The sequence below is a fragment of the Colobus angolensis genome, unplaced genomic scaffold (genome assembly GCF_000951035.1).
Source record: "Colobus angolensis palliatus isolate OR3802 unplaced genomic scaffold, Cang.pa_1.0 Scaffold157, whole genome shotgun sequence".
Taxonomy (NCBI): domain Eukaryota; kingdom Metazoa; phylum Chordata; class Mammalia; order Primates; family Cercopithecidae; genus Colobus; species Colobus angolensis.
The window spans coordinates 1,896,171-1,906,372 of NW_012114677.1; the positions used below are offsets into that span (position 1 = coordinate 1,896,171).

At 39.5% G+C, this 10,202-nt stretch overlaps 1 long non-coding RNA gene across 1 annotated transcript; it reads left to right on the forward strand.

The window, feature by feature from the left end:
- Window positions 1–439: 439 nt before the first annotated feature.
- LOC105508029 lies at window positions 440–9,030 on the forward strand. Its single transcript, XR_001001195.1, has 4 exons — window positions 440–486; window positions 6,945–7,070; window positions 7,816–7,962; window positions 8,818–9,030. It is a non-coding gene; the product is annotated as an uncharacterized LOC105508029 (long non-coding RNA).
- The last annotated feature ends 1,172 nt before the right edge of the window (window positions 9,031–10,202 follow it).

Sequence of the window (10,202 nt, forward strand, 5' to 3'; positions counted from 1 at the left end):
TCTCTTAATGGCAGCTCACATGGAGTTTACATTCTAGGTGGAAACCTTTCATATGCTTATTTTCGGCAGTTCTCACAACTGAGATTTGAGAGGGATATATCTTACCCCTATTTTTCTGAATAGAAAATGGAGGCTTAGAGTGGTGAAATAATTTGTCAAGTTACCTAGTCAACAAGCGTGAGAAATGAAGAACTCAAGTCTTCCTCTATATTCCAGAGTCCTCTACTCTGTTAGATACCTAATCACCAAGTTATAGCTCTGCAGACTAAGAGTGTTTTACGATTTAGGTAAACTGAGAAAGATAAATTCATTAATTTAGCAGTAACATCTAATAAACATTATTACTGTCTCTTACATTTTGTAATGTCTTATATTTTTGAAACAGGGACTTTCAAGATACAGCAATGGGACACAGGCAGACATATGTTCCTTGAATCTGCTCCTGGTTTGGGAATGTTTGTGACTATTACAACTTACAATGGTGAGGTAAAACATTCTTTTATACTTTGTTACTAAAATTTTTCATTTGCCAAAGATTCAGGTATCATGTAGCCCAGTTTTAAAATCTCTACAGAAGCACTTACACACCGGCATTAACAATTTTTAATGCATATAGCACTGAATGATAGCATGACATAAAAACATAGAAAGTGCCTGCCCTCAATGAGCCTATAGTTTAGTTGAGAAGCAGAGACAGGCTTCGTAACATAAAAAGCTTTTAAAAAATAAAATGAGGAGCCCCAGATTTGCCATCTTGAAGTCTGCTGATCTTGCTAGGCAAAAGGGACCTTAGGGCCAAAGCACCCCTGTGGTTTTGCACCACCCAGGCCCCATCTACTTTGCTGGTGCTGCAGCCCCACCCAAGCACAGGGGTCAGATAAGCCAACTCCTCCCTCCTCCCATTTTGGCATGGGCGTTCTCTAGCAATGCAGCAGCCTCAGGGACTATCCGGTCTTATATACCTCTTACTCACTAGGAGTTAGCAGAGGAGTACAAAAGTCACCAGGTAATGCGGAAAGAATATGGATTTTGGAGTCAGAATCAAACTCAAGCATAGATTGTCACATATAAGCTAAAATCTTGGAAGGGTTATTTGACTGCTTTGATGCTGTTTTCTCATATATACAATGGATATAACAGAGATATCCATCTCCCACTATGGAAGCTCAAGACAATGAATTCCTCAGTCCACTAACTCAAACCTAGTTGTTCTGGAGCTGTGCTCATGGGGTAGCAGAATGGCTGTGGACCAAAGACTTGGAGAACAGAACAGGCTGGCAAGAAAAGGGTGCTTGAAGTAGGCAGGACTCCCACTCTCATAAAACTGGATAACTGGTTGACCCAAGTTCAGGAAGACACTATGACACCCCCACTTATGTGGAGCCAGAGAGCTGTGCTGAAGACTCCAATCCAGTTGGATTTTTGGACACTTGATTTTTACCTGATAGTTTTCTCTTGGCACATCTGGCACCTCACTGACAATAATTCCACTGTGACTGTTTTCCTAGCTCCAGCACTTGTCAAAACAGCTACCCTCTCTTCTCTACACACCCACATCTACGCTCCTAGGCCACTCTCTGTTTCGTTGTATCAAACCCCAATTATCTTTTGTACTTTCCCAATAATCCTTAATGACCAATCTGAAAATGTCTCCAAAGCACATTAAACCCAGAGACAAATTTTAGTTGAGCCAGAAACTATCACATTAAAACCCATTCACTGTTTTTTTAAAAGACATAGAAGACTCATTCCTTGAAAACTGAAATTGCCTGAAACAACATCTGAACTCTCTATTCTGTTCCATTGATCTGTTTGTCTATTCTTTCACCAATACCACACTGTCTTGACTACTACTGCAGCTTCATAGTAAATCTTAAAGTTGGGTAGCCTTAGTCCTCTTTTATTCTTCTCCCTCAATATTGTGTTGGCTATTATGGGTCTTTTGTTTCTCCATATAAATATTAGAATCAGCTTGTCAATATTCACAAAATAGTTTTAGGATTTTACTGGGATTCTGTTGAATTTATAGATCAAGTTGGGAAGAACTGAGATTTTAACAATAAGAAGTCTTCTTATCTATGAACATGGACTTCTCTCCATTTCTTTCACCACAGTTTTGTTTTCTTCATATAGGTCTTGCACATATTGTTAGATTTATAAATAAGTAATTTGAGGGAGGGTGCTAATGTAAATGATACTGTGCTTGTTTCACATTCCACTTGTTCATTGTTAGTATACAGGAAAGTGATTCACTTTCTTATACTTATCTTGTACCCTGCAACTTTACTATAATCACTTACTAGTTCTGGCAGTTTGTCAATTCTTTTCAGTTTTACACATACACAGTCATGTCACCTGTGAACAAAGTTTATTTCGTCCTTCCCAAACTCCTTATTTCCTTCTACTGCATTAGCCAGGACTTCCAGTCCACCAAGAAAAGGCTTCTAGTTTCTGACCAATAAGTATAATAGCTATAGGTTTTTTTGTAGATGTTCTTCATCAAATTAAGTTCCCCTGTGTTCCTAGTTTGATGCATTTTTATCATAAATGGGTGTTGGCTGTTGTTAAATGCTTTTTCTGCATCTATTGATATGATGGTATGATTTTTCTTCTTTCACCTACTGATGTGATGAATTACACTAATTGATTTCTAATGTTAAACCAGGCTTGCCTATCTGTAATAAGACCCACTTGGTTGTGGTACATAATTCTTTTTATATATTGTTGGATTTTCATTTGCTAATATTTTGTTAAGGGTTTTTGCATCTATATTCATGAGATATAATCATATGTAGTTTTCTTATAATGTCTTTGTCCGGTTTTGGTATTAGGGTAATGCTGGCCTCATAAAATGAATTAGGAAGTATTCCTTCTGTGTCTATCTTCTGGAAGAGATTGTAGAGAATTGGCACAATTTCTTCCTTAAATGTTTGGTGGAATTCACCATTGAACCCATCTGGGCATGGTGCTTTCTGCTTTGGGAAGTTTCTATTGATTCAACCTCTTACTAGATATAGGCCTATTCAGATTGTCTACTTCTTGTATTTTATTAGATTGTGTATTTCAAGGAATTGGTCAGTTTCACCTAGGTTATCAAATTTGTGGGCATGGAGTTGTTCACAGTATTTCTTTATTATTCTTTTCATGTCCATGGGATTTGTAATGATGCCCCTTCTTTTGTTTCTGATATTTGTAATTTGTGTCATCTTCATTTTTTTCTTAGCTTGGCTAGAAGCTTTTAACCTTTTCTAAGAATCAGCTTTTGGTTTTGTTGATTTTTTTCTATTTCTTGTTTTTAATTGATTTCTGCTGTTTTTATTTTTCTTCTGCTGCTCACTTTGCACTTAATTTTCTCTTCTTTTTCTAGTTTCCTTAGGTAGCAGCTTAGATTATTAATTTTAGATCTTGCTTTTGAATACAGTCATCCCTTGGTATTTGCGGGGTATTGGTTCTAGGATTCTCCAAAGCTATAAAACTCTGAAGATGCTCAAGTCCCTCATATGAAATGGTGTAGTTTGCAGGTAACTAGTGCACATCCTTGCATTAATTTAAATCACGTCTAGATTACTTATATCTAATACAATGTAAATGCTGCAGAGTTGTTACACTGTAGTTTTTCACTTATATTATTTTTGTTATATATACATATTTCAAGTATTTTCAATACATGGCTGGTTCAATCCAGGAGTGAAAACTGGTATTACAGAGAGCCAACTGTATATGGATTCAATGCTTTCAATTTCCCTCTAGTCACTGCTTTTGTCGCATCCCACAAATTTTGATAAGTTGTAGTTTTTGTCTTTTCTTCTTTGACCCATGTGTTAATTAGAAGTGTGTTGTTTAATCTCCAAGTATTTTGCGATTTTCCAGCTATCTCTCTGTTACTGATTTCCAGTTTAATTCCGCTGTGGCCTGAGAACATATATTGTATGATTTCTATCATTTTAAATTTGTTAAGGTGTGATATATGGCCCAGAATGTGGTCTACCTTGGTGAATGTTCCATATGAACTTGAGAAAAATGTGTCCTCTGCTATCATTAGATAAAGTAATCATAGGTGTCAATTATGTCCAGCCAACTGATGGTGCTACTGAGTTCAATGATGTCCTTACTGATTTTGGCCTGCAGGATCTGTCCATTTTTGACAGAAGGGGTTGAAAACTCCAACTATAATAAAGTGTTCATCTATTTTTTCCTTGCAGTTCTATCAGGCTTTACTTCACATATTTTCATGCTCTATTGTCAGGTGCATACATGTTGAGGATTGTTGTCTTCTTAGAGAATTAACCCCTGTATCATTATGTACTGCTCCATGATGTAATTATTCCTGATAATTTTCATTGCTTTTGAAGTCTACTCCACCTGAAAGTAATACAGCTACTCCAGCCTTCTTTTGATTAAGGTTAGCATGGTGTATCTTTCTCTAGCCCTTCATTTTTAATCTATGTGTCTTTACATTTCAAATGATTTTCTTATAGACAACATATAGTTGGGTCTCATTTTTTGATCCATTCTGTTTTTTAACTGATGTATTTAGACCATTGACATTTTTTTTCCATGTGTCCAAGGCATGAACCAGGTATGGGTACAGATCAAAGGCCAAGCTGGGATGAACAAGGGGTTGCTTTGTCCCTGGCTGATATAAGATGGGCACCACCAACCAGGTGCCACTCTACTGAGGTCAAAGACACAGATCATTAACATTTAAGGTGATGGATTATCTGCCATATTTGTTACCATTTTCTATTCGTTGCCCTCATTCTTTGTTCTGTTTTTTTCTTCTCCTCTTTTTCACATCTTTTGGGGTTTTAATTGAGCATTTTCTGTGATTCCATTCTCTCTGTTAGCATATGAAGTTGCCCTAGAGTTTGCCATATACATTCACAACTAGTCCAAGTCTAATTTCAAATAACACTATACACTACCACTTCACAGGTAATGCCTTTTTTTTTTTTTTTGAGATGAAGTCTCACCCTGTCACCCAGGCTGGTGTGAACTCAGCTCACTGTAACCTCCGCCTCCCAGGTTCAAGCAATTCTCCCTGCCTCAGCCTTCTGAGTAGCTGGAATTACAGGCACCCGCCACCACACCTGGCTAATTTTTCTTTTTGTATTTTTTAGTAGAGACAGGGTTTCACCATGTTGGCCAGGCTGGTCTTGAACTTCTGACCTCAGGTGATCCGCCTGCCTCAGCCTCTCAAAGTGCTGGGATTACAGGTGTGAGCCACCATGCCTAGCCTCAAGTGCCTTTTATTAACAAAGTATTCCTAATTCTCCCTTGCTGTCCCTAATTTTATCATGGCTATCATTAATTTCACTTACATGTAAACTATGATCATTCAATACATTGTTGCCATTATCTTGAATAAAGTGATATTTCTTAGGTCAGTTAAGAATAAGAAAATAGCCGGTGCGGTGGCTCAAGCCTGTAATCCCAGCACTTTGGGAGGCCGAGACGGGCGGATCACGAGGTCAGGAGATTGAGACCATCCTGGCTAACACGGTGAAACCCCGTCTCTACTAAAAAATACAAAAAACTAGCCGGGCGAGGTGGCGGGCGCCTGTAGTCCCAGCTACTCGGGAGGCTGAGGCAGGAGAATGGCGTGAACCTGGGAGGCGGAGCTTGCAGTGAGCTGAGGTCCGGCCACTGCACTCCAGCCCGGGCGACAGAGCGAGACTCCGTCTCAAAAAAAAAAAAAAAAAGAGTAAGAAAATAGAGGCTGGGCACAGCGGCTCACGCCTGTAATCCCAGCACTTTGGGAGGCCGACACAGGCGGATCACGAGGTCAAGAGATCGAGACCATCCAGGCCAACATGGTGAAACCCTGTCTCTACTAAAAATACAAAAAATTAGCCAGGCGAGGTGGTGAGCGCCTATAGTCCTGGCTACTCCGGAGGCTGAGGCAGGAGAATGGCGTGAATCCAGGAGGAGGAGCTTGCAGTGAGCCGAGATTGCGCCACTGCACTCCAGGCTGGGCGACAGAGCGAGACTCCGTCAAAAAAAAAAAAAAAGAATAAGAAAATAGAAAGTTTTAATTTTACCTCCACTTTTCTAATGTTCATCGTTTATGCAGATTTGAGTTTCTGACCTATATAATTTTCCTTCTTTCTGAAGAACTTCTTTTAACATTTCTTACAAGGCAGATCTACCAGCAAAAAATCCTTCAGTTTTTATTTGTTTGAGAAACGCTTTACTCCCTCTTATCTCTTGCAGGATAATTTTGCAGGATACCAAAGTCTAGGTTGGTCATTTTTTATTTCCAATACATTAAATATTTCACTCTACTCTCTTCTTGTTTGCATAGCTTCTGAGGAGAGGTCAGATGCAATTTTTACATTTGCTGCTCTGTAAGTAAGGTTTTTCCCCCCTCTGGCTGCTCAAGATTTTCTTTTTCGTGTTTGCTTCTCTGCAGTTTTAATGATATTCCTAGGTGTAGCTTTTTGGTTTCATTTTGGGGTTGAGGGGATTTCATGAGGGGGTGAGGGGATTAATCCTATTTGGTATACTCTGAGCTTCCTGAATCTATGGCTTGGTATATTAATTTGGGGAAAAAATTCTCAGTCATTATTGCTTCAAATATTTCTTTTCTTTTCTCTGTTTCTCCTCCATCCGGTACTCCCATTATGTGTCAAGTTACACCTTTTGTAGTTGTTTCACAGTTCTTGGATATTCTGTGGGACAACAGTAGTGGGAGAGTGTTTTCTCCATACTATCCCTGGATAGTTTTAAATCTTTGTCAATCTGACAATGAACAAGGGCTATCTTACTGTAGTTTGAATTTTTTAATTACTAGCAAGGCTGAATATTTTTCATGTTTATTAGCCATTTGATTTCTTGTTTAGGAATGGCACAATTTTTCACTAGATAATATATAGAAGAGATTTATTTTTAAGAATGGAAACTAGGAAATAATAAACTCAATCTATGGAAATCCTTAATCCTAGGTAATATTGTCGAAGCTATATGGCCCGCAAGGGACATTCTATTTTACTTCACATTCACCTGGTGAACACATCATTTGCTTAGAATCTAATTCTACGAGGCTTGTGTCATTTGGAGGGAATAGGCTGGTAAGTACATGCTTCCCATGTCCTTGTTGATGAAGACAGCGTCAGCACTATTCAAGCATGACACTGGTATGCAGATCCATTACACTCAAACTCGCTAGAAACTTATTAAAGTCCTATGCCCAGATCTCATTGCAGCAACCAAAGAGGGAGCTGGAGAGCTTGGAAGGGGTTCAAAGGAGAGCCATGAAGTTGATTAAAGGGTTGAAAAATAAGAGCTGTGAGGGAAGGTTAAAAGAACTGTGATTATTCAGGCTTGAAAACAAGTGAAGGCTGAAGGGTGAATTAATAATGGAATTCTAATAAATAAAACTCTTACACGGTAGATGGTGATTGGCTATTTTCTAAATGTGTTCAGAACTGATGAAAACAATTTGTACTTTAGCATAAGAAATTTAGTTATATGTAAAGAAAATTTCTCTCAGAACGTTAATCAAATTTTCTCCAGACCAAAGTCATTTACCTAATAGTTAATTTGATGTTCAGGAAGGTATAAATATACGTAAGGTCAGTAATTTACCATTTAATGCATTATTATTACAAGAAAGACTACCAAGTAGAACAAGGAAGAGTGGCAGTGAGGGAAAAAAGGGAGCTGAAGAGTGAAGTAGCGCCCTGCTTTTGAAAAGGGGGAAGAGAGAAAAAGGAAGGACAGAGGAATGGGAGGATACAAGAGTGAGAAAGTAAGGAAAAAGAGTGGAGCTGTTTTTAAAAACATGCCATTTTTTCCTTTTTACTGTTTGTACAGAGGATCCACTTAGATATTCGAGTTGGAGAACACGACCTTGATGCGGCCATTGCTCAAGCAAAGGACAAAGTTAATGAACTTACCTTCAAGCTTGAATATCTAATTGAACAAATTGGGCAAATAGTCAAAGAACAAAACTATCAAAGGGTCAGTCTGCCTATTCAGCTTATTTTATCTCTTGTTACCAGCAACTCATTTCTCAACACAAAGCCCCTGGACCAAGGAAAGAATGAACTGCCTGTTCCTCACTCTTTCTCTCTGAGGTAGAACTGTGTGGACTCACAGGGACTGGAGAGAGCGATTTTTCTTCACTTTGTCTGCTGGACCATGAGCTCCTCTAGGAAAGAGAATTTCAGTTCATTCATCTTTGTATGCCCTGTGCCTAACAAAGTCCCCAGCAGCACAGGATGTGAGCTTGCAGAATGAATAAATGCTTCCAAATGCATCCTATATATTTGTAGAGACTCGTGTATGCTCACTTTCCAAATCACAATTTTATTCTTATGACGTTAGGTGCTTTTTGAGTCACTACACTAAGTGGATATTGGTCAGATATGGGCTTAAATCTCATCTACACGTCAGTAATCTGTGTCATCTCTAAGCTTCGGTTTCCTTACCAGGTAGATAAGGACAGGTGTGATAAGCAAATAAGGCATGCAAGTGCCTCGCCTAATGCCTGGCATAAAGGCTGGACTCAAACGATGAAATCTACCACTATTGGGTAATGTTCGCTTTGCCTGATGGTAGCAAATAAAATATATAAATAGGTCAAATTCCTGATATTTTACACCAAAATACAAAAACATCTAAGGTTGATTTTTACTCTCTTATACTTGGCTAAGCAATAGATTCTGTTTTAGAAAAGCAGACTGCACGGATACATTGGTGTAAGATATTAATTGGGTAATATTAAATACCTTGAATGCCCACAACAACCCTCCCCTCAAAATCATGAGTTAAGTACTTTATGACACCAAACCTGTCTATTTCTTTTTCGCATAGGACCGTGAAGAAAATTTTCGGATGACCAGTGAAGATACAAATAGCAATGTTTTATGGTGGGCTTTTGCACAAATACTAATCCTTATCTCAGTCGGAATTTTCCAAATGAAATACCTGAAAGACTTCTTTATAGCTAAGAAGCTTGTTTAAAATATTATCAATAAGGACAAATAATATGCATAATGTTTGAGTTAATAAATCAAAATACCTGCATAAATGTGTATTACTTTTATGATTTCAAAGACACCACAGATTGAAATTCAACATTATATCATAATATAACATTGATAGAATGCTTTTATAATACAGCTTCTGAATATGACAGATCAGGTACCTCATCCTGTTCTTACTTATTTTTGAGACAGAGTCTCGCTCTGCTGCACGGGTGCCGTCAGGCTCACTGCAGCCTCGACCTCCAGGGCCCAAGTGATCCTCCCACCTCAGTCTCCCGAGTAGCTGGGACCCCAGGTGCCCACCACCACACTCACCTAATTTTTGTAGAGACGTGGTTTTGCCATGTTGCTGGTCTTGCTATTTTAAACTTGGTAGAGATCAGCACTGTCTAACAGAAATAAAAGTGGGCTACATATATAATTCTAATTTGTTGTTGTTGTTGAGATAAAGTCTCACTCTGTTGCCCAGGCTGCAGTGCAGTGGTGTGACTTCGGCTCACTGCAACCTCCGCCTCCTGGGTTCAAGGGATTCTCCTGCCTCAGCCTCCTGAGTAGCTGGGATTACAGGCGCCTGCCACCATGCCTGCTAATTTTTGTATTTTTAGTAGAGAGGGGGTTTTGCCATGTTGGCCAGGCTAGTCTCGAACTCCTGACCTCAGGTGATTCGCCCACCTCGGCCTCCCAAAGTGCTGGGATTACAGGTGTGAACCACCACACCCAGCCCACACTTAATTCTAAGTTTCCTAGTCTCCACATTGAAAAGGATTTTTTGAAAGCGTAAAATCAATGCTAGTGATATATTTAACCTAATATATCAAAAATATCACTTTAACATGTAATCAACATAAAATTACTAAGACGTTTTCCATATGAGGCCCTGGAAATAGCTGTATGGGCACAGGGGCCACTTGGACCGCAGCTACCGAGAGCGCTCACCCTGTGCTCTCCCGGCACAAGCACAAGCCTCAGCCTCTCGATCCGAGCTTTACAGCGTCCCCGAGGGTGGAAACTCTCAGAACCACGCGGAGGACAATTTTATAAAAACTCACTTCCCCATGCTGGAAGCCGGAAGCAGCAAAGGTCCTTCCCAGGCTACGCCTTCTGTTTCAGAGGAAGCAGGCTCAGGCCTACCGTGGTGAGGTCGCTGCGCCCGCAGCCACCTGGGCACTAGCCCCAAAGCGCAGAGTGCGACCTAGCCCCCATCCCCACCCC